Source organism: Ursus americanus, chromosome X (assembly GCF_024610735.1).
Source record: "Ursus americanus isolate L20-20 chromosome X, mUrsAme1.1.p, whole genome shotgun sequence".
Classification (NCBI taxonomy): Eukaryota; Metazoa; Chordata; class Mammalia; order Carnivora; family Ursidae; genus Ursus; species Ursus americanus.
In genome coordinates this window covers 116,701,408-116,725,802 of record NC_142164.1, presented here as the reverse complement: position 1 = coordinate 116,725,802, position 24,395 = coordinate 116,701,408, and the positions used below count along the sequence as shown (strand labels likewise).

General features: G+C 40.8%; 1 long non-coding RNA gene across 1 annotated transcript in view; it reads right to left on the bottom strand.

Moving 5' to 3' along the window:
* LOC123802749 (uncharacterized) overlaps positions 1–24,395 on the bottom strand; it is a 476,053-nt gene that overhangs the window by 315,989 nt on the left and 135,669 nt on the right. The window lies entirely within an intron of this gene.

Here is a 24,395-nt window from a genome sequence, read left to right as displayed (position 1 = left end):
AATGAGTGATTAAAATAACAAATCCATGACAACGAAAAGTTTATGGTGCGAAGTTATTAACAGATGTGCGATTTCAACAAGATTCTAGCTCAGGGTTTCTCAACCACAGCATAGCTGGCATCTGGGGCTGGGGAGTTCTATGCTGTGGGGCCGCCCTGTGCGTCATCGGACGCGCAGCAGCATCCCTGACCTCTACCCACGAGATGCCAGGAGCACCCTGCCCTCACTCCCAATTGTAACAATCCAAACATCTCTGCAGACATTGTCACGTATCCCCTGGGGGCACACCACCGGCTCTGGATAAGAACCACCGCTCTAAAGACAGAGAGCAAACTGAGTCACACAGCTGAGGGAGAAGACACAGCCTAGAAGATCTGTAGATGGCATGGTGACGCAGGAGACAGGTGAGCCAGAGCAGAGCACTGAGGAGAGTTCAACAGGGATGCTACGCTGCACTGAAGAGGCAAGTACAGAAGGAGGGAAACGCAGGAACACGGGGACTGAGTGAAGGCGTGCAGGCAGAACAGCAGAAGCGCACACACGTGCTCTCTTCCGTGCACACACGCATTCTCTCATACGTGTATACACAAGCACACATGCATACACACACTTGTGCACGCACTCACCTTTTGTCTCTCTCACGCACACACCACATACATATACATACAGACTCTACAAGCAGAAGAGTATGCAGCCAAACACCCATTCCTGAGGTAAAAGAGAGTTCTCCTTTAACAAAACTGAATAAACAAGGAATGCTATCAGCTAGGAAAAATATCAAAATTCTAGCACTGGAACACCTGCCAACCCAAACTGAAGGCTGCCAGCCAGTAAGTATCTTCAAGGCATGGAGCCTTCAGCCTCCTTTCTGTTGCATAATGGGTTGAGCAAGAATCAAGAGGCATTTCAGGAAAGCCTGGATTGTGAAAGAGAAAGGTTCAGATAAAGAGAAACACTGAACACAACAGAAATGGAGATAAATGGGGATGGTGTATTAAAGAGAAAAAATCAAATTGACATGCTCAGACACACTTAGGAAGACATTTCATTCAAAACAAAAATCAAAATCCTTCTAATAAGAAACAAATTTTAAAAATCAGAAAACAAGAGAATGCTGGAAATTTAAAAACATGAGAGCCAAAATGATAAGGTTAATCCAGAAGATGAAACTAACACAAATTCTTAACAAATAACAGAGAAAACAGAGGAGGATATTTTCAAAGAAGTAATTTTTTTTAAAGTTTCCTAGAATTGACGGAAAGCAAGTGCCCCCAAAACAGAGGGGCCCCCACAGCACTGAAGAGGCTGGATAAAATGGTCATCACCCTGGCACAACCGTGAGAAATTCTACAAGTGATGATCTAATCTGCCACGTAAAAAACAAGCACTGACGCCTTCAAAGTTCTGATTACAAACCCAACATTTTATGCAACCTAGAAATGAAGTGTAAAAACAGAATAAAGACATTTCAGACTTGCAGGAACACAGAGAGTTTTCTCAAGCGACCCTCCTTAACCAGGGATTAGCGGTCACAAAATAAGTCAGTGAACCGAGAAGAACAAAAATTAAGATCCAAGAAACAACGGCACTGACTCACAGGAGCAAAGAAAGGAAGTCCCAAGTGGACAGTTGTGTTTGTTTGGAACAAGCAATCAGTTGGTTGAGGCAGAAGGATGGAGGGAGAACAGCAAGGGGGGTTCTATAACAGTACAAGGAAGAGCCTAGGGACATGAGGAGGCCTGAGAACAGCAGAGTGACAGATGACGGTAAAAGCAGAGAAAACAGCACTGGAGGAAAGCCTAACCCACTGCCCCTGTGTAGCGGGCTGACCCTACCCAATGTCAAGCTGGGGTTGAGAGGATGCTCTCACTTGGTCGAGAGATTACAGTTTTGTTACTCGATTGTAAAAGCTGAATTGATGTCTGCTCAATGAAGAGCTACAGACTCATTAGACATTTGGAAAAAGAGATGCAGCATGGCACAGATGAAAGGCAGGAACCAGAGAGAAATGAAGCTGGAGTCTATGAGCATCCTTCTGAAACCCATTCATCCAACTGGCTATGTGGCAAACTGCAACGACTGTTCTTTCCCCTGTACACTGGCTCCCAGGTCCACTCCCACATGTCTGTGCCCTGCTCTTCACTAGAAGGCCTTACTATTCAGATAAGAGCATCTTCCAAGAACTTGCTACAAGTGAGGTTTCTAGCCCCATCCCACAACTGCTGAATGAGAAGCTGCATCTTATCCACATTGGGTTGAGGTCTGCGAGTTAGGAAGCCTTAATAAATGTGCACTTTTTAAGCTTCTGATTTGTGGTAATTTGTTGCACAGCACTAGATAATCTAGATAATACAACAACCCAAGATTAGGGAACAATCTGTATTGGAAAGATGCACAAGAAAAAGGGCAGTAGGTGAAGTCTATGATCAACCCTCACAGAAAGAAGCCAGCAAACTGTCTAAATTTGCTACATCCAGAAGGAGGATTCTAAAACTACTGTTTCAGATATGGACTAATCAGATAGTAAAAGCAAAAATAATTTAAAAGTGAGCCTATGAATAGAGAGGGGCAGGGTTAAGGACTATACTGTTTAATTACAAACATTTCATTACTCTGATGCTTTGACCATATAAAAATTCTACTTTTTAGTTCTGCATTTATAGATCAATTGACTCTTAATGTTAGCAGATATCTTAAAGGTCTCCTGGTCCCATGTCCCACTCAAAACAGGAAGCTATAGAATCTCAACCCTTTCTTGCATACGATTTTTGTCTGGGTACACATTCCATCCCATAACACACCCATTCTAATGAGAGACAGCTCATTATTAGAAAGGATCTTTGGGGTACCTGGGTGGCTCAGTTGGTTAAGTGTCTGCCTTTGGCTCAGGTCATGATCTCAGGGTCCTGGGATCGAGTCCTGCTTTGGGCTCCCTGCTTAGTGGGAAGTCTGCTTCTCCCCGCCTCCCTCCCCACCCCCAGCCTTGCCCACTTGTGCTTTCCCTCCCCCTCTCTCAAATAAATAAATAAAAATCTTCTAAAAAAAAAGAAGAAGAAGAAGAAGAAAGTATCCATACGTTGAATCCAAAAACTACATCCATTTAACTTTTAAGCAGAACTCCCAGTTGTAACCCTTGGAGCCATAAGGAATACTTCTCCTCTTATTGCCAAACATCAACCCTTCAAATTATGGACAACATCTGTCACTCATCCTGCTAAATACTCTTTAGAGTAAGAGCCCCGATACATTTGGCATTTCTCCAGATGACATCATGCTCGGGTTCCTTTTAGCAACATGTTACCCCTCAGCATTTCTTAGTTTGGTAGTGTCTGACTTTAAAGTGGACCCCACAGCACCCCGTGAATGGCTTGACGTGGGCAGAAAAAGTGGGACAAGGATCTGCTCGATTTGCCTAAATGACACTCTGTGTTAGTCAGGTTCAAGCACAGTGGAATTCCTCAGGTCCCTTCCTCATGACCTTCTTTATTAACCCAATACTCCCTGAACATGGTCTGTTTTTAAACTAATAGTAAACCTGGCACTTTCCCCTGTTACATTTCATCATTTTCTGCCAATTATTTAAGGATTTTTTTGGAGTTTGGCAAATACTTACACAGGACTTCTTTGGTGCCAGACACTGAGCATGTCACCAATATTAAATCACTGGATCTTCATAACAACCCCATGAGGCAGGTGCAAATATCATCCACATTTTACAGATGCAGAGCTGCTGAATAATATGCCAAGATCCCTTAGCAAGCAGGGCTAGGATTTAATTCTCGGCAGGCCGGCCCTAGAGCATCTTCTCTTGACGACTGCACCCAGCTGCCGCAGGAAGGAGTCTGAATCCCAATTCTGACGCCCCGTGACTGTGCCACGTCTGTGTGTCCCACCTCTGTGTTACCTGCAAAGCTGACAAACAGGCCTTCCATGCTTGCCTCCAAAATGGAAAGAAATCTTGAGGAGAGAGAGATCAGGGGAGACTCTTTTATAAGAACAAATCTGAAGAAAAGCTATGAACACCCAAACAGCACCCCGCCAGGGAGAATTTTCCCTTCTGCAAGACTTTGGGGAACCCTGCAGTCCTGGGGAGCATACATGCTCTGAGTTGTTGGCTGTAGATATGGTCTAGACACTTTGTTGGGATGCCGCACCCACCCAAGGGACATTTGGCACAGTTTGAAGATAACTTTGGTAGTCACAACTGGGGTGGGGTGCCAGGAGAGTGCTACGGGCATCTAGAATGGTGGGCACTACTCAACGTCCTACAATGCACAGGACAGTACCCCCTCCCAACCAAGAATGATGCAGCCCAAAATATCAATACAGATCTTCCTCAACTTACAGTGGGGGGACAGCCCAATAAAGACATCATAAATCAAAAATATCCCAAGTCAAAATGCATTTAATACACTTAAACTCCCAAACATCATAGCTTAGCCCAGCCTACCTTAAACTGCTGAGAACACTTACATTTGCCTACAGTTGGGAAAAAAGCATCTCACATGAAGCCTAGCGTACAATAAAGTGCTGAATACGTTGTGTAATTTATTGAGTTGTACTAAAAGTGAACATCAGCATGGCTACATGGGTACAGAATGGTGTTAAGTGATCTGTTGTTACACTCATGATTGCATGGCTGACTGGGACCTGTGGCTCACTGCCACTGCCCAGCATCACGAGGGACCATCTGTAGTGCCAAGGTTGAGAAAGACAATCTACTCATATTAAAGCCAAATATATCAGAAATTTTGACACAGTGGACCAACTAAGGAAAAGGTCCAGGTGAATTAGCAAAATACATCTTTTCAGCGAAATTTTTGCACACTGGCAAGGAGGAAAGGTCAATAAATTAGACTCTGAGGTCTCGTCTATGACACTTCTCTATGCTCAGTTTAAAATTTGCAATATTAAAGCATGTTTAGGTTGCTTCCCATTTTAAAATGCGATCAACTGCAACTTTATTTCCCCAATACGTAGGGTAAGCAGGATATTTTTAACACAAGTAGTGTTCCAAAATGCTCTGTGTTAATGACTAGTTAAGAGCATTATACAATTATCATTTCAAAGCGTCAGCCTAATTCCCCAGGTTTGCTTGTTTGCATTTTTATTACAATGTTTTCATGTAAACTTCTGATTTAGTCTCCTTAGATAAACTTCAAATGTTATTTCTACTGTGTGTTTTCCTAGTACTCCTAAACTTTCATAAATGGTACAAATATGATTTGTTTGCAAACCAAGCACCCAGCAGAATGTCACCAAGTAATTACTCCTTTCTAATGTTGTTTGATGTTTATTTTTTTATAATGTTCATAAGAAAAACTTGTTTCTTACATATCTAATTTCTACCATATTTTGTTGGCTAAAATAATATAATGATAAGGAGGTAGGGAAAGAAGCCATATGTTTTATTTTCCTACAACAACCTGGAATATAAGCCTGCAGGGGTCAGAAATCCCCAAATCCTCTGTGCTGCTGAAACCACACTTAGAAGCTAGTGGCCAGTGAACTGTGTTTTTCCTGATTTTCAGTGGCCAGAGGTTACCGCCTTAAGAATCCCTTAGGCACATGGTGACTGAAAAAGAAACCTTTATACTTGATTTTTACCCCCCAAAGTTTCCTAAGAAAGTGTTCTGGGGGCATTATAGAATCATGATACTATCCATGTCCTCTAAAGACCAGAGGGTAACACCAGTGCAGATAATTGCGGTTGCATTTATTAATTCATTACCACCAGAAAGAACACACGTCGTGGGGACCCATGTTCATCTCTCAGTAAGAAGGTGTTAGAAAAGGTACTATAGGATACTGCACTGTGGTAGGAGATTTGAGGGAGGGTTCAGTAAACCGGGGCTTTGCCTTGATTTGGATGCTGTCAGAAAGCAGAGGTCACTGGGCATCACTGGGAATCTTGATGAATGTCATCTAGAGGACAGGAAGTGAGACGGAAGCTCTAAGTAGTAAGAAAGACGTGGTCCCTCAGATTAACCAGGGAAGTGGAATCTTTGATTCTTTCTGGGATTCAGGGGATGTATTTGTGACTGTGTTCAGACATGACTGCAGAGTGGTCATGGTTTTGTTTTGTTCTTTTTTTTTCCCTTGGCCATTGCGTTTGTAGAGTGGCCTTGTCTGAGGCTGGTATTCTATAAAACCATTTCTTTTCAACAAAAGAACACCAAGACTCAGCTGTGAACGCCAGGCTTGCTCCCAGCTGCTGCTACGGGCTGCTTTTCTCTTTCTTGATAATACTATTGCTCCACTCACACCTAAGGGGAGACTTGGTCTCCTGCTACCTAAATCCACGAAGAGTTTGCTTCCACGGGCTATCAACAACCCATCCTCCCTACTGCTTCCAAAGAAAAAAAGTCACTTCAAGACCTATGTCATTCAAAGATTTACATTAAGGCTTTAATTTGATTCTTCCCTTCTGACCGTGTATTTCTCACCTTGCTCCATTTCCTGAGGTGAGTAGGGACTCCCACAAAGAGAGGCATTGTAGGCAAGATATTTCACAGTGGCACTCACCCATTCGACTGGATGCCAGTTAGGTCTTGGGGGTTCCCTGCAAGCCTGGCTCTAACTCTTCAGTGGTTGGATTTTAGGGAGTATGAGGTAGGCAGAGAAGAGACCAGGGTTAGGTCTGAAGTGGGGAGGGCACTTGGCAGCTGGGAGCAGCGGTTATTACTAACTCATCCAGAGATGTTTCAATTATTGAACCACCTGGGAAGTTTGTTCTGGTACCCACCACTGAACATTAGCATCGCCCTTTCTTGGAGATAAACAACATTCACCTTTGAGGCTTTCTGGCATCAAGAATGACAGGAAAGATTTTATTTGTTTCTATTTTGTTAAAGAATGAGCCCATTCAAGTAGGCATTCCTTTACGATATGTTTGTCTTTGTATATTATCCTTCCCAATATAGTTGGTTTAAATGTTTTAAAGAACGAAGACAAAGATGAAATATTTACAGATGTGTTTTAAAGATCTTAAAGTTCTCTTTTGCCTATAAAGATACATCTGATTTTTTTAAAGATATAATGCCTCCAGTCATGACTAAATGCATAGCACATTCAGACATATTTACTAACTTGGAGATTAATAAGTTGGCTAATAGTTAATTAATTGAGTCAAACAACTTTTTTAAAAATGCAGTCATTTCAACAACAAAAAAAGAGCAGTCCGGTAGCAGCGAAGTCCAGTGTAGATGGGGATGTTACTGGTTAAGATCTTCTGCCACATTAGGAATTCCAACTACCTAGACACTGACCAACCTACCACTAATCTTATTCCTTTTGGTTGAAAATGCAGTTGGTTTTTTTTAAACTAATATTAGCTATCAGTTGTTTTAATTGTTCGATTTTTTAAAATTTAAAATCATTATTCATAGCAGCATTGTCCACAATAGCTGAATTGTGGAAGGAGCCGAGATGCCCTTTAACAGATGACTGGATTAAGAAGACGTGGTCCATATATACAATGGAATATTACTCAGCCATTGGAAAGAACGATTGCACAACATTTGCAGCAACATGGACGGGACTGGAGGAGATTATGCTAAGTGAAATAAGTCAAGCAGAGAAATACAATTATCATATGATTTCACTCATTTATGGAACATAAGAAATAGGAAGACTGGTAGGGGAAGGAACGAAAGAATGAAGGGGGGGTAAACAGAAGGGGGAATGAACGATGAGAGACTATGGACTCTGGGAAACAAACTGAGGGCTTCAGAGGGGAGGGGGCAGGGGGGAATGGGATAGACTGGTGATGAGTATTAAGGAGGGCATGTATTGCATGGTGCATTGGGTGTTACACGCAAGTAATGAATCATGGAACATTACATCAAAAACTAGGGATGTACTGTATGGTGAATACCATAACATAATAAAAAATTATTATAAAAAATAAAATAAAATAATTATTGCCCAGACAAAATATTTCTTAAATATTAACTAAGGTTAAGCAATTATTTATTAAGTTAAGAAAGCTCCCTTTTTAAGGTCATTTTTACCAATGAGTTCATGCCAACAGAATTAAAGTTCATTCTGATTACACATCAGACTGTAGGGTAAAGGATTTCTCAGTCACTTATGCTGCCCTAGCCTTTTGAAACATTAAGAATTTTTGCTAAAGAATTCTTAACTTTTATTCTAAAAGACTTTAGAACTTACAGAAGAATCACAAGATGTATACAAAGTATTTCCATGTACCCTGAGAAAAAGTCACCAACTGAAAACACTTTGCCCCATTTGCTTATTATCTGTGTTTTCTGAATCATCTCTTTCAAAGTAACTTGCTGACACAATACCTCTTACCCTACACACTTCAAACTATGTTTTCTGAAAAGAGCATGATTATCAAATTGAAAAAATTTAATACTGATATATTATTATTTTTGCTTTATTTAGATTTCAGCAATAATATTCTGTATGGAAATTTTTCCCCCTGGCCCACTGTGTTAACTTGTGTTTACTTTTCATGTCTGTTTTCTTTGACGTGAATGACACTGGCATTTTCCAAACGTACAGGACCATTGTTTTTTAGGATGCTCTCAATTTGGGTTGGCCTGATGCTTCCTCATGATTAAATTCAGGTTATGCACTTTCTGGCAGAAATGTCAAAGAAGTAAAGTTGTGTCCTTCTCAGGGCATGACATCAGGACCAACGTGGCATTTTGTCCCACTGTTGGTGGTGATTAAAAAAAAATAAGAATTTTCTTTTAATGAGGTTTATTAATATTGCTTTTTGCCCATATTGTGAAAACAGACACTTACTGACTTTATAAAAGTAGAGTGACTTGCATGGCATGACTCATGCCTTACAATCTACATCTCCATTGCATTTCTTTTCCACTTCCCTAGAACAAGTTGGTTCTGCCATTTACTTTCACTCCCTTGAACAGAATGGGAACGAATAAACAGATTGACACAGACTGTTGTCAGTGTGGTGATGACTACAACCGAGAACAGGTCTACAAAAATATCCAGCTCGTTCAACTTTCCATAAGAAAGCCTGCCTGGGTCCAACATGCCAAAAGCAATCAGGCTTAAAGGATATTTTTAGAAATTGATTATTTTAGCTTATTTCTGAAAGGAGACTAGCTGCCACAATGGAATACACATTAAACAATGCAATAACGACCTCAAATTTAGAGCCAGCTGCACTAAAAATGGAAAACAAAATCCTGCCCATAGATAGTCATTTTGCAAAGACCAATGAGAAAATCGTGGGACTGTGGAGTCATTTGGTCCTGCTCTCCAACCACTATGTGGCAGAGCTAAACATAAAACCCTTCCCCAAGATTTTTCTATACCCATTGCCTAAGTATCTCCCAGAAAGGAATTTTCAGAGCTTCAACTGGAAACTGCTTCCAGAGTCTGGGGATACTTCTAGAGATGAGAATATAATTTGGGGAACCTGAAACCTCTCCCTTCATATTTGTTCTTGTCTCAATCTGTGAAAAAGTAAGAACAATTGGTCATTCCTAAAAAACATGGAGGTAGGAACCCATGGTGGGGGAGTAGGCAAGGGGCCAGAGAGGGGAGTCCAATCCACTGACTTTTTATTTGGAGAAATTTTCTTTAATCCCTATAAAATTCTCACTAGAAACCTCTGGATCCTCTATTATAACCTTAATGAAAACAGGATAATGTCTTTCCCACTGCTGTCTTCCTAAATCCCAACAGTGTTGGATACATTGTACTTTTTTATCAATAAATGTTGAATGAATGCACCAATAAATAAAAGTCTTATTTTGTATTCTAACAGTATTATTTGTGGTCACTCACATTATAATTTTATCATACTATATTAACATACTCATTTTTCCCTTTTGTCAATACATTATTCATCCTATCATCACTCATTTTTCATCTATAGATGATATTAAACACACTATCTGTACAGTATGGGATTTAATATGTGAATGGAAAACAGAAATAATCAAGTGATTGGCTCTGAATTGTAGATCAGTGTTCAGATATTCTAGTCAGCGTCTGCTACACAAGAAGCAAACACAGAATTTCAGCAGCATGCGATAATCAGCATTTACTAGCTCACAAGTCTGTGGGTTGATGGGAATTTGGCTGATCTAGATTGGATTCCGGAAGGTGTTTCTGCTGATTTCGGCTGTGCATGTTTGTAAGTCTGGTAGCCAGCGAGCTTGAGCTTGTCTTTCAAGCCTCATTACATCATGTCTACTAATATTCCATTGGTCAAAACAAGTCATAGGCCAAATCTAACATCAATAGCATGGGCAAGTATGTCGCCCACAACAAAAGCAAAGGTAGGGAATGAATATATCTAGAAAATAATCTAACTCCTGACACCCTACCAACCCTCCTAGTTTTTTTTTTCCCCACTCGTGAACTACAGAATTAAACTTTGATTTTTCCAAAATATTATATTCTCTCTAACCTCCAGCCTCTTACACATGCTGTCCCTCTGCCTAGAATAACCTCCCACAATTTCCTCTTATGCCATAAGCCCGTCTCTATCATTTGCCAGGCTAACACCTACTCATTCTTCCAAACTATTTTATTCTAGAAGCATCTCTAGATCCCAGAATCCAAGAACGCTGCGAGCCCCAGATCTTTCCATATATCCCCATATCCCCTATGTTTCCCCCATGGCACCTACCATATGTTAGAAAATCGCCTATTTCTCTCTTTTCCCACATGACCATCTCTGTGAGGGCAGATTCCATCCCTTTTATTCATCTTTGTGCCCCCAGTCCCTAGATTAGTCCCTGACATAAGTAAACACTCTGCAGATGTTTACTGGATGAATACTTTGGATATAGTTACTCATCCTTTGTGAAACATCAACACTGACCATACTACACGAACATATACTACCTACTGACATTTTCTCTTTATCCACTTTTTTCTTATTATGGTTAAAAAGTGAAAATCATTTTTATGGAGAACTATAAGCTCAAACACATGAGTTCTGATTCAATCTGAGCAACGTGCCCCATTCATCTGCAGATGACCTGATGTTCACTGGAATTTTCGTAACACAAAAAATGAACTATTTGGACCAAAACTATCCTAGACATTGTAGTTTGAACCCTCTGTGGGCGAGAATATATTTTTATACTTAAATAATATTCCTGGGGCACCTGGATGGCTCAGTCAATTAAGCATCTGACTCTTGATTTGGGCTCAGGGGTCATGGGATTGAGCCCCATGTCAGGCTTTACACTCAGTGGGAGTCTGCTTGAAACTGTCTCTCTCCGTCTCCCTCTGCCCCTCCCCTCCTCTCTCTCTCAAATAAATAAATATTTGGTAAAAAAATACTCTTATTACATGGGGAGATTGACCACTCCAAATTGGACTCTATTCAAGCAAGTAACTTTCCTCCTTCTAAAGCTCATCCCTAACAAAACCCCTAGAACAAAATGTCTCCCGATGACTGAACGTTTAAATAATTGCTTGTAGCAAATCAATTGTTGCCTGCTAATATAAATACAGTATACATTTTCATGGTCCTTTGTAAAAATATGAGCTTCGCATGCAGATTTACAGCCTTCTAGACTACATGTGAAGGGTTTGTCTATTTAGCATCATTGCTGAAAATAATCACTTCATCGTAAATCCATTCATCAAAACTAAACCAATTTTGTCTCTCCACTAGAATGTATCCATTTCCCCAATACATTTTGGTAAGTTCAATGAACATTAAATTCACAATGGCAGTGATTCTCAGAGAGAACATTTAGCAGTAAATTCTCGAAAGTGTTTACTTAGACTTACAATATGATGATCCAGAACACTTTGAAAAGGACTGTTAAGAGGATTTCAACAATCCACTGTGCCTTCCAATCAATAACTAATTCATCGCTACCAAATGGCTTCTTCAGCACAGAGCCACAAAAGAATCAATGGGATGGAATGTCTACTGCAGTGTCTCCATATATTCACTTAGCTTTGTAGAAAACAGTGAGAGGCTGGGAGACATCATCAATGAGTTCTAACAAGCACAACTAAAGATTACTTACCGTGATGCCTATGACTATTTCTTGTACCTTTAGTTCTAATTTGATGATATCTGGAGACATTCTGGTTGGCAAATCACGGAAGGGCAATGCCACTGGTATCCAGTGCGTAGTGGTCAGGGACCCTGCTTAACATCCTACAGTGAATGCCCAGGACCGCACCCCCACTGCACGCAACAAACATTATCCAGTCCATATGTCAACAGCGCTAAGACTGAGAAGCCTTACCTTATAGAAAGTTAGTAGATGAAGAGTCTAGAACTGTAGAACTATGCTACCTAGTATGGCAGCCACTAACCATATATGACTATTGAGCCCCTGAAATATGGCAATTCCAAATTGAGATGTGCTATTAGTGAAAAACACGCTCCAGATTTCAAAGACAGCATGAAAGAAAGAAAGTAGAATATCCTAATACCTTTATAGTGATTAGATTCCGAAATGAAAATATTTTGGTTACATCGGACTAAATAAAACACAGTATTAAAATTAATTTCACCTCTTTTGTTTTACTTTGAAAAATGTCTATCAGAAAATGTACAATTATGTGTGTGGCTCTTGTTACACGTCTTTTTGGACACCACTAGGCTAGGAATTCCTTCTGTTTCCCTGATGACACACTGTCTCTACCTATGAAATGCACATTTCAGTAAGTGGAGTCTCAAATTAATTTAAATACAAAAAGCACCCAGTTGCTATGTTACATAAGGCGAATATAAGTGCCAAGGTATTTAATCAAATCAGAGATACATGGGCAGTGAGATGCAGCTTCCTTATTTACACTGATTTACAAAACTGGTCAGAGATGGAAAAAATAGAGTCATCGGGCTGTATTTTTTTCTTTATGTCCAAATAGTTAGGAATAATTCAGTAGCAAAATGTCCTACAGATCAGACTCCAGGGAAGATAGCAGAGTAGGAAGATCCTACCTCAGCTCATCCCATGGATACAGCCAGGTAACACCCACATCAGTGTAAATAACCAAGAAAATGCCCCAAAGACCGACAGAACAAACTCCACAACTAAATGTAGAAGAGGCCACGCTGAAGAGGGTTGGAAGGTAGAGATGTGGTAGGGAGCTAAACTCCACAGGTCTGGCCACCTGACGGAGACAGCCATGGGCATGGAGAGGGATGAGAAACAGACTATCACACCAGGGGGCCTGCAAGGGGAAGAGGAATTCCCATAGTATTTGGCTTTGAAAACTGGAGGGGCCAAATTTTGAGAGTTCTTAGAACCAGTGGGACTTAAAGCCTGAAATTTTAAAAACCAGCAGGCTCAGCTCTGGGAGAGCCAGGAGGGTTACAGGAAGCTGAGTCCCTGTCCTTACAGAGACAGCCCCCTCCTGCAGCAGACCAGCATGGACCTTGCTGGCATCACACCTTACCCCTCATTCTCCTGTCCCCTCCAATACACCCTTGGCCAGAGCCCATCCAAAGCAGCACCACAAGGCTGCACTGTGTAAGCAGCCCAACAGTGGCCAGCACCACTCCAAACTGCCTCCTGCCCCAGCAAGAGGGGAATATAACCACACACACTAGTCCCACTGCAACCCCAGCAGTAGCCTAGGGGCAGCCATTGGGTCTGACTGTGACCCATGCCCACCAATGAAAGCTTCTCAGGGGACAACACAGAGAAAGCACCTTGCAGTTCAGTGCTACTGCAGCGCTGATAAACACATGGTTTGACTCAACTCAAGCTCACGGTGGCCCCAGACTAGCCTACTAAACAATGCAGGGACCAAACCCTGCCCACAGCAGTCAAAGGGAGTCCAGATGACTGGACTGAAGGCAAATGCAGCTCAGCCACAAGAGTAGGGCACATGTAACAAATATAGGAGACACCTCTGACGTGCCAGGCTCTGGTGAACAGGGGACACTGCACAGCAGGGCATTACAGGATCGCTTCTTCATAAGGCCGCTTCTTTCAAGAGCAGGAGACACACCTGACTACTTTCCTAACACAGAGAAACACACACAGAGCTAGACAAAATGAAGAGACAAAGGAACATGTCCCCAGTGAAAGAACAAAACAAAATCACAGCAAGACAACTAAATGAAATGAAGATAAGTAAAAACAACCATAAAACAAGTAATACAATGGCAATAAGTACAGACCTCTCAATAGCTACTTTGTGGGTAAATGGACTAAACACTCCAATCAAAAGACACAGGGTGACGGAATGGATAAAAAAGCAAGACCCATTTGTATGCTGCCTACTGGAGACTCATTTCACAACTAAAGACACCTGCAGATTGAAAGTGAAGGGATGAAAAAGCATCTATCATGCAAAGCGAAGTGATAAGAAAGCATGGGGAGGAATACTTAAATCAGACAGAAGAGACTTTAAAACAAAGACTGTAACAAGAGACAACGTAAGCCACTTCTAACCATAAAGGTAACAATCCAACAGCATGGGAGCACACAAATACATAAAGCAACTAAGAACCAACATAAAGGAAGTAATCGATAGTAATACAACAACAGCAGGGGACTTTAACACCCCACTTAAATCAATGGATAGATCACCCAAACAGAAAATCAACAAGGAAACAATGATTTTGAATGACACACTGGACCAGATGGATCTAAAAGACATATTCAGAACATTCAATCCTAAAACAGCAGAACACACATTCTTTTTGAGTGCACATGGGACATTCTCCAGAAGAGATCACATATCAGGCCACAAAACAGGCCTCAATAAATTAAAAAAGCTTAAACTCATACCATTCATCTTTTCTGACCATAACACTATGGAACTGGAAATCAACCACAAGAAAAAGTCCAGAAAGAGCACAAGTAATACATGGAGGTTAAATAACATGCTAGTAAATAATGAATGGTTCAACCAAGAAATCAAAGAAGAAATTAAAGAATACATGGAGACAAATGAAAAGGAAAACAAAAGTTCCAAAGTCTTTGGGATGCAGCAGAAGCAGTTCTAGGAGGGAAGTTTATAGCAAGACAGGCCTACCTCAAGAAGCAAGAAAAATTGCAAATAAACAAACTAAACTTACACCTAAAAGAGCTAAAAAAGAACCCATACCTGCAGAAGGAACGAAATAATAAAAATGAGAGCAGAAATAAATGAAATAGAAACTAAAAAAAAAAAAAAACAATAGAAAAGATCAATAAAACTGGGAGCTGGTTCTTTGAAAAGATCAACAAAATTCATACACCTTCAGTCAGACTCATCAAAAAAGAAAAAGAAGATAAACAATATCAGACATGAAAGAAGAGAAATAACAACTGACATCACAGAAATAAAGAGGATTATCAGAGATTACGAAAAATTATATGCCAACAAATGGACAACCTAGAAGAAATGGATAAATTCCTAGAAATATATAACCTCCCAAAACTGAATCAGGAAGAAATAGAAACTTTGAACAGACCCATTACCAGCAATGCAATCAAATCACTAATCAAAACACTCACGACAAACAAAACTCCAGACAAGATGGCTTCACAGGTGAATTCTACTTCTCAAACTATTCCAAAAAACAGAAGAGGAAGGAAAGCTTCTAAATTCATTCTATAAGGCCAGCATTACCCTGATATCAAACCCAGATAAAAACACCATGAAAAAAGAGAACTATAAGCCAAAGTCCCTGATGACTATAGATACAAAAGTCCTCAACAAAATATTAGCAAACTGAATCCAACAATACTTTTTAAAAAAATTATTCACCACAATCAAGTGAGATTTATTCCTGGGATATAAGGGTGGCTCAATATTTGCAAATCAATTAACATAACACATTACATCAACAAGGTAAAGGATAAAAACCAAAAAATTTTTTCAACAGATGCAGAAAAGGCATCAGACACAGTACAACATCTATTCATGATTAAAAAAAAAAATCCTCAGCAAAGTAGGTTTAGAGGGAAAATACCTCAACATAATAAAGGCCATATATGAAAAATGCACAGTGAATGAACATCAGACTCAATGGTAAAAAACTAAAAGCTTTACCCTAAGATCAGGAACAAGACAAGAATGTCTACTCTTACCACTTCCAATCAACATAGCACTGGAAGTCCAGCCACAGCAATCAGACAACAAAAACAAATACAAGGAATCCAAATCAGTATGGAAAAGGTAAAACTTTCGCTATTTGCAGATGACATGATACTACATATACAAAACACTAAAGACTCCACCAAAAAATTTCTGGAAGTAATAAATGAATTCACTAATGGTGCAAGATACAGAATCAATGTACAGAAATCCATTGCATTTCTTTTTCTTTTTTCTTTTTTTTTTTTTTTTGGCCCATACGAGTGGTTTTCTTTATTTTGTAGACCTGCATAATGGACTCATTATTTATTTTTAATTTTAGGATAAAGCTTTGTAATTTAAAATTCTAGTTTAATAAATCCTCTCCCCCCCACCTTTTTTTAAATGTTTTTTTATTATGTTAGTCACAATACAGTATATCCCTGGTTTTTTATGTAAAGTTCGATGATTCATTAATTGCATATAACAACCAGTGCACCATGCAATATGTGCCCTCCTTACTACCCATCATCAGTCTATTCCATTCCCCCACCACCCTGCCCTCTGAAGCCCTCAGTTTGTTTCTCAGAGTCCATAGTCGCTCATGCTTCATTCCCCCTTCAGATTACTCCCCCTTTCTTTATCCCTTTCCTCCCCTACTGATCTTCCTAGCTCTTAGGTTCCATAGATGAGAGAAATCATATAATTGTCTTTCTCTGCTTGACTTATTTCACTTAGCATTATCTCCTCCAGTGCCATCCATGTTGCAGCAAATGTTGAGAAATCGTTCTTTCTGATAGCTGAGTAATATTCCATTGTATATATGGACCACAACTTCTTAATCCAGTCATCTGTTGCAGGGCATCTCGGCTCCTTCCACGATTTAGCTATTGTGGACAATGCTGCTATGAACATTGGGATGCATATGGCCCTTCTCTTCACTATGTCTGTATCTTTGGGGTAAATACCCAGTAGTGCAATGGCTGGGTCATAGGGTAGCTCAATTTTTAACTTTTTAAAGGACCTCCACACTGTTTTCCAGATTGGCTGTACCAACTTGCATTCCCACCAACAATGTAGGAGGGATCCCCTTTCTCCAAATCCTCTCCAGCAATTGTTGTTTCTTCCCTTGTCAATTTTTGCCATTCTAACTGGCGTAAGGTGGTATCTTAGTGTGGTTTTGATTTCAATTTCCCTGATGGCTAATGATTTTGAACATTTTTTCATATGTCTGTTAGCCATTTGTATGTCATCATTGGAAAAGTGTCTGTTCATATCTTCTGCCCACTTTATGATTTGTTTATTTGTTTCTCGCGTATTGAGTTTGAGAAGTTTTTTGTAGATCTTGGATACCAGTCTTTTATCTGTAGTATCATTTGCAAATATCTTCTCCCATTCCATGGGCTGCCTCTTAGTTTTTTTGACTGTTTCCTTGGCTGTGCAGAAGCTTTTTATCTTGATCCCACAAGTTCATTTTATCTTTTGTTTCTCTTGCCTTTGGAGATGTTTCATGAAAAAGGTTGCTTTGGCCGATGTCGTAGAGGTTGCTGCCTATGTTCTCCTCTAGGATTTTGATGGATTCCTGTCTCACATCGAGGTCATTCATCCATTTGGAGTTTATTTTCGTGTATGGTGTGAGAGAGTGGTCAAGTTTCATTCTTCTGCATGTAGCTGTCCAATTTTCCCAGCACCATTTATTGAAAAGACTGGCTTTTATCCACCAGACGTTTTTTCCTGCTTTATCAAAGATTAGTTGCCGAAAGAGCTGAGGGTCCATTTCTGCGTTCTCTATTCTGTTCCATTGGTCTATGTGTCTGTTTTTGTGCCAGTACCATGCTGTCTTTGTAATCACAGCTTTGTGGTACAGCTCGAAATCTGGCATTGTGATGCCCCCAGCTTTGTTTTTCCTTTTCAACAGTTCCTTGGCGATTCTGGGCCTTTTCTGGTTCCATACAAATTTAAGGACTATTTGTTCCAGTTCTTTGAAAAATGTCCTCGGTATTTTGATCGGGATAGCATTGAAAGTGTAGATTACTCTGGGTAGCATGGACATTTTAACTATGTTAATTCTTCCGATCCATGAGCATGGAACATTTTTCCATTTTTTGTGTCTTCCTGAACGTCTTTCAAGAGTGATTTATAGTTTCTAGAATATAGATCCTTTATGTCTCTGGTTAAGTTAATTCCAAGGTAACGTATGGTTTTGGGTGCTATTATAAATGGGATGGGTTCCCTAATTTCTCCTTCTTCAGTCATATTATTCGTGTATAGAAATGCAACTGAGGGGCGCCTGGGTGGCACAGCGGTTGGGCATCTGCCTTCGGCTCAGGGCGTGATCCCGGCATTATGGGATCGAGCCCCACATCAGGCTCCTCCGCTATGAGCCTGCTTCTTCCTCTCCCACTGCCCCGGCTGGTGTTCCCTCTCTCGCTGGCTGTCTCTATCTCTGTCGAATAAATAAATAAAATCTTTAAAAAAAATGCAACTGATTTCTGAGCATTGATTTTGTATCCCGCCACATTACTGAATTGCTCTATAACTTCTAATAGTTTGGGAGTGGATTCTTTTGGGTTTTCCATATAGAGTATCATGTCATCTGCGAAGAGAGACAGTTTGACTTCCTCTTTGCCGATTTGGATACCTTTGATCCCTTTTTGTTGTCTGATTGCTGTGGCAAGGACTTCTAGTACTATATTGAATAATAGTGGCGAGAGTGGGCATCCTTGTCGTGTTCCTGATCTTAAGGGAAAGGCTTTCAGCTTTTCCCCATTGAGAATGATATTCGCTGTAGGCTTTTCAGAGATGGTCTTTATGAGATTGAGGAATGTACCCTCTATCCCTACACTCTGAAGGGTTTTAATCAGGAAAGGATGCTGTATTTTGTCAAATGCTTTTTCTGCATCTATTGAGAGAATCATATGATTTTTGAATTTTTCTTTCTCGATAAAATCTAAGACACTGATAGATTTGCAAATGTTGAACCACCCTTGCATCCCAGGGATGAATCCCACTTGGTCATGATGGATAATCCTTTTAATGTACTGTTGGATTCTATTAGCCAGGATCTTGTTGAGGATTTTGGCATCCATATTCATTAGGGAAATCGGTCTGTAATTCTCCTTTTTGAGGGGATCTTTGCCTGGTTTGGGGATCAAGGTAATATTGGCCTCACAGAATGAGTTTGGTAGCTTTCCTTCTGTTTCTATTTTTTGAAGTAGCTTTAGGAGAATAGGTATTATTTCTTCTTTGAATGTTTCGTAGAATTCCCCAGGAAAACCATCCGGGCCTGGAGTTTTGTTATTTGGAAGGTTTTTTATCACTGACTCAATCTCTTCATAATTAATTGACCTGTTTAAAAAATCAATTTCTTCTTGTTTCAGTCTTGGTAGTTTATAGGTTTCCAGGAAGGATTCCATCTCTTCCAGATTGCTTAATTTATTGGCATATAGCTATTGATAAAAGTTTCTAATTATCCTTCCAATTTCATTGGTGTTGGTCGTGACCTCTCCTTTTTCATTCATAATTTTATTAATTTGGGTCCTTTCTATATTTTTTTGGATAAGTCTTGCCAGCGGTTTGTCAATTTTATTGATTCTCTCAAAGAACCAGCTTCTAGTCCTGTTGATCTGCTCTACTGTACTCCTGGTTTCTAATTCATTGATTTCTGCTCCAATCTTGGTCAACTGCTTCCTCATGCGTGGATTAGGCCTGTCCCTCTGTTGCTGTTCCAGCTTCTTGAGGTGAGAATATAAAAACTGAATTTTAGATTTTTCCCTTCTTTTGAGTGAGGCTTGGATGGCTATGTATGGCTATGTATTTCCCCCTTAGGACTGCCTTTGCAGTATCCCATAGGTTTTGGACCATTGTGTTTTCATTCTCGTTGGTCTCCATAAATTGTTTAAGTTGATTTTTGATTTCCTCGTTTATCGAATCATTCCTGAGCAGGATGGCTCTTAGTCTCCAAGTGTTTGAGTTTCTTCCAAATTTTTCCTTGTGGTTGAGTTCCAATTTCAGAGCGTTGTGGTCTGAGAATATGCAGGGAATAATTTCAGTCTTTTGGTATCGGTTGAGACCTGTTTTGTGTCCCAGAACACGGTCTATTCTTGAGAATGTTCCATGGGCATTAGAATAGAATGAGTATTCTTTGGTTCTGGGGTGTAGTGTTCTATATATATCTATGAGGTCCAACTTGTCGAGTATGGCATTCAAAGCCCTTGTTTCTTTGTCGATTTGTTGCATGGATGTTCTATTTCTGATAGTGGAGTGTTAAGGTCCCCTACTATTAACGTATTTTTATCTATATGTCTCTTTATTCTGGTTAAGAGTTGGCTTGTGTATCTTGCTGCTCCCCTGTTGGGGGCATATATATTTATAATTGTCATATCCACTTGTTGGATACATTCTTTGAGAATAATATAGTGCCCTTCTGTGTCTCTAACTATAGTCTTTAGTTTAAAATCCAATCTGTCTGATATGAGAATTGCTACCCCAGTGTTCTTTTGAGGTCCACTGGCATGAAAGATGGTATTCCATCCCTTTACTTTCAGTCTGAATGTATCTTTAGGTTCAAAATGAGTCTCTTGTAGACAGCAAATGGATGGATCATGTCTTTTTATCCAATCTGCAACCCTGTGGCGTTTATGGGAGCATTTAGGCCATTTACATTGAGACTGAATATTGAGAAATATGATTTTAATGATGCCATGTTGCCAGTAAAGTCTTTGTTTCTATAGATTGTGACTTTCTGTCCTGTATCACTCTTGGGGACTTTTTACCTTTATAGAACCTCCCTTAGTATCTCCTGTAGGGCTGGTTTTGTGGTTATGAAATTGGTCAGTGACTGGCTATTCTGGAAGGTCTTTATTTCTCCATCAATTCTGAATGACAGCCTTGCTGGATAAAGGATCCTTGGCTGCATGTTTTTCTCTGAAAGAGCTTTAAAAATGCCCCCCCCAACCCTTTCTCTCATCCAGGTCTGTGTAGACATGTCTGACATAATTCTGATACCTTTGCCTTGGTACGTGAGAAATTTCTTTGCCCTGGCCACTTTCAGTACTGTATCCTTGGATCTAATATTTGCAAATTGCGTTATGACGTGACGTGGTGTAGGTTTGTCGTGGTTGAGCTTGGGAGGGGTCCTCTCTGCCTCTTGGACATGAATGTTTGTTTCCCTTGCTAGATTAGGGAAGTTTTCAGCTACAATTTGTTCAAATATCTCTTCTAGACCTCTGTTTTTCTCCACCCCCTTGGGGATGCCGATGATTCTGACATTGGAACGTTTCATTGAGTCAGTAATCTCCCGTAACCTACATTCATGAGCTTGGATTTTTTTAAGTCCAGATTCTATTTTAGCTTTCTCTTTTACTAACCCATCCTCCAATTCGCTGATATATTCTTCTGCCTCATTCACCCTGGCCGTCAGAGCCTCTAGTTTTGACTGCATTTGGCTCATAGAATTTTTAATTTCTTCCAGATTCGCTCTCATTTCCACCCTTAGAGATTCTATATTCTCAGTAACATTTTCGTTAATACTTTTTTCAAGTCTACACATCATCTTGACCATTGTTACTCTGAATTCCATTTCTGATAATTTGGTTATATCCATATCCATTAGTTCTGTGGCAGAGGCCATACTCATTGTCTTTTCTTTGCCGGGGGGGATTTCTCCTTCTCGTCATTCTGATGAGGAGAGGTTGCGGGGTTGTCTGGAGCCCAAATTACTGACCGGGACCCAGGCCGTCCGCCCTTGCTTTATAGGGATCTTAGGGATGTGGGCCTCTTGATTTTTCAGCCTGCCTTCTACCCTGTTTGGGTAGAGTCTTTGTGTCCCCTGCGAGGGGGCATGGGGGTGAGCGCACTGTGAGCCGGTATTTTCAGGCTTTTGTTCTCTGGCGGCTTTCCCTGGCAGTTTGCTGTGCCTCTTCTGAGAGTCAGAGCAGCAGTGGCCGAATCTCAGCCTCTGTCTCAGAACAGAGGGATCACGGACCGTTCTCCACTGATGTTCTGGCCACTTTAACTCTTTCTGTTGGTGCTGCTCAACGCTGCAGCGTCTGGGGATGTGCGCCCCACACCCGGCGTCCTAGCCCTCACTTCCAGGGCCGGCTCGTCTCTGTCCTTTGTGATTCTAACACCGCCAGCCGCCAGGTGCCCCCCCACGCGCTCCCAGAGCTCCCGGTCTCAGTCTGGTTCCAGTGAGCACACCGGAGCTCTGGAGCTCCGTTTCAGTCTGGTGGCTCGCCTTCCTGGCTCACGGTCTCAGTCTGCTCTCTCGCAGGTGCCAGTCCGCGAGTCCGCCCGCTCCCCCATGCAGGTGGCTACCGCTTCCCGGCACCCGAACGCGGCAGCTCCCTCTCCCTTTCTTTTATCTTCCGATATCTGTGCGCAGTTTCACAGCTCCCCGCTTCATACCTCAATACTCAGCGCTGGAGATGTTCATTTATAGAGATCCAGATGTATCTTCCTGCATCTCAGGCTGATTCCGTGGATTTCAGGCTAGTCTGGTACCTATCCAACTTGACTCAGGGGACTGGCTGAAAAAGGGGTCCCCTATTCCTCTGCCATCTTAACTCCTCTCCCCTCCATTGCATTTCTGCACTCTTAATAATGAAGTAGCAGAAGGAAGAATTAAGAAAACAATCCCATATACAATGTCACCAAAAAGAATAAAATACCTAGAAATAAACTTAATCAAGGAGGTGAAAGACCTGTACTCTGAAAACTACAACACGTTGCTGAAAGAAACTGAAGACAACAAAAACAAATGGAAAGATATCCCATGCTCAGGGACTGGAAGAACAAATACTGTTACAATGTCCATACTACCCAATGCATTCTACACATTCAGTGCAATCCCTATCAAAATACCAACAGCATTTTTCACAGAACTAGAGCAAATAATCTTAAAATTTGTACAGAACAAAAGCCCCCAAATACCCAAAGCAATCTTGAAAAAGAACAAAAGTGGAGGCGTCACAAACCCAGACTTCAAGATATACGTCACAATCCCAGACTTCAAGATATACGACCTGTCGTCATCAATACCATATGGTACTAGCACAAAAACAGACACATAGATCAACAGAACACAACAGAAAACCCAGAAATAAACCGACAGGTACATGGTCAATTACTCTTCAACAAAACAGGAAAGAACATGCAATGGGAAAAAGTCCTTTCAACAAATGGTGTTGGGAAAACTGGGCAGCTACAGGCAAAAGAATGAAACTGGAGTACTTTCTTACACCATACACAACAACAAACTCAAAATGGATTAAAGACCTAAATGTGAGACTCGAAACCATAAAAATCCTCGAAGAGAGCACAAGAAGTAATCTCTCTGACATTGCCCAAAGCAACAGTTTTCTAGATATGTTTCCTGAGGGAAGGGAAATAAAAGCAAAAATAAAGTTGGGAGTACATCAAAATAAAAAGCTTCTGCACAGCAAAGGAAACAATCAACACAACTTAAAGGCTACCTACTGAATTGGTAAGATATTTGCAAATGACATATCAGATAAAGGGTTAGTATCCAAAATACATAAAGAACTGATGCAATTCAACACCCAGGAAACAAATAATCCAATTTAAAATGGCCAAAAGACATGAACAGACATTTCTCCAAAGAAGACATCCAGATGGTCAACAGACATATGAAAAGATGTTCAATATCACTCATCATCAGGGAAATGCAAATCAAAACCACAGTGAGATATCACTTCACACCTGTCAAAATGGCTAAAAGGAAAAACACAAGAAACAACAGGTGTTGGCAAAGATGTGGAGAAAAGGGAGCGCTCTTATGCTGCTGGTGGGAAGGCAAGCTGGTGCAGCCACTCTGGAAAACAGTATGGAGCTTCCTCAAAAAACTAAAAATAGAACTACTATACGATGCAGTAATTCCACTACTGGGTGAAGAGTTTAAAAAATCAGGAGGTAGGCAAACATTTTGACAGCAGGCAAATATTTCTGAGAGGAAAGCCCAGTAGCCAGCTAATTAAAAATTAGACCAACCCGTTAAACTGTCAGTCATGAGACTTAAAAGCTTCTACACATAATACCACAGGGACAGTGCTGTAGAGTAGTATCCACGGTTCCCTTCTTAAGGATCCACCCAAAAACACGGTACAGACAGATGCAAACATGACGTAACACGTCATGACACCGAAGGAGGACACTCCGAAGAAGAGTTCTGCGTGAAAACCGGCACCATGGAGGGTAGGGCTTGGATTTGGAAATAAAGGCAGCATTTAGGCCAATAACACTGAGAGTGACCATGTCACGGAAGAGACGCCAGAAAGCAGAGTGAGCTGTGGCTCAGAGCGGAGCCCCCCATGGGGTTTGCGACTGTGACGATAGTAAGACTTGTCTGCCTATGGCTGTGCAATAATTTTGGG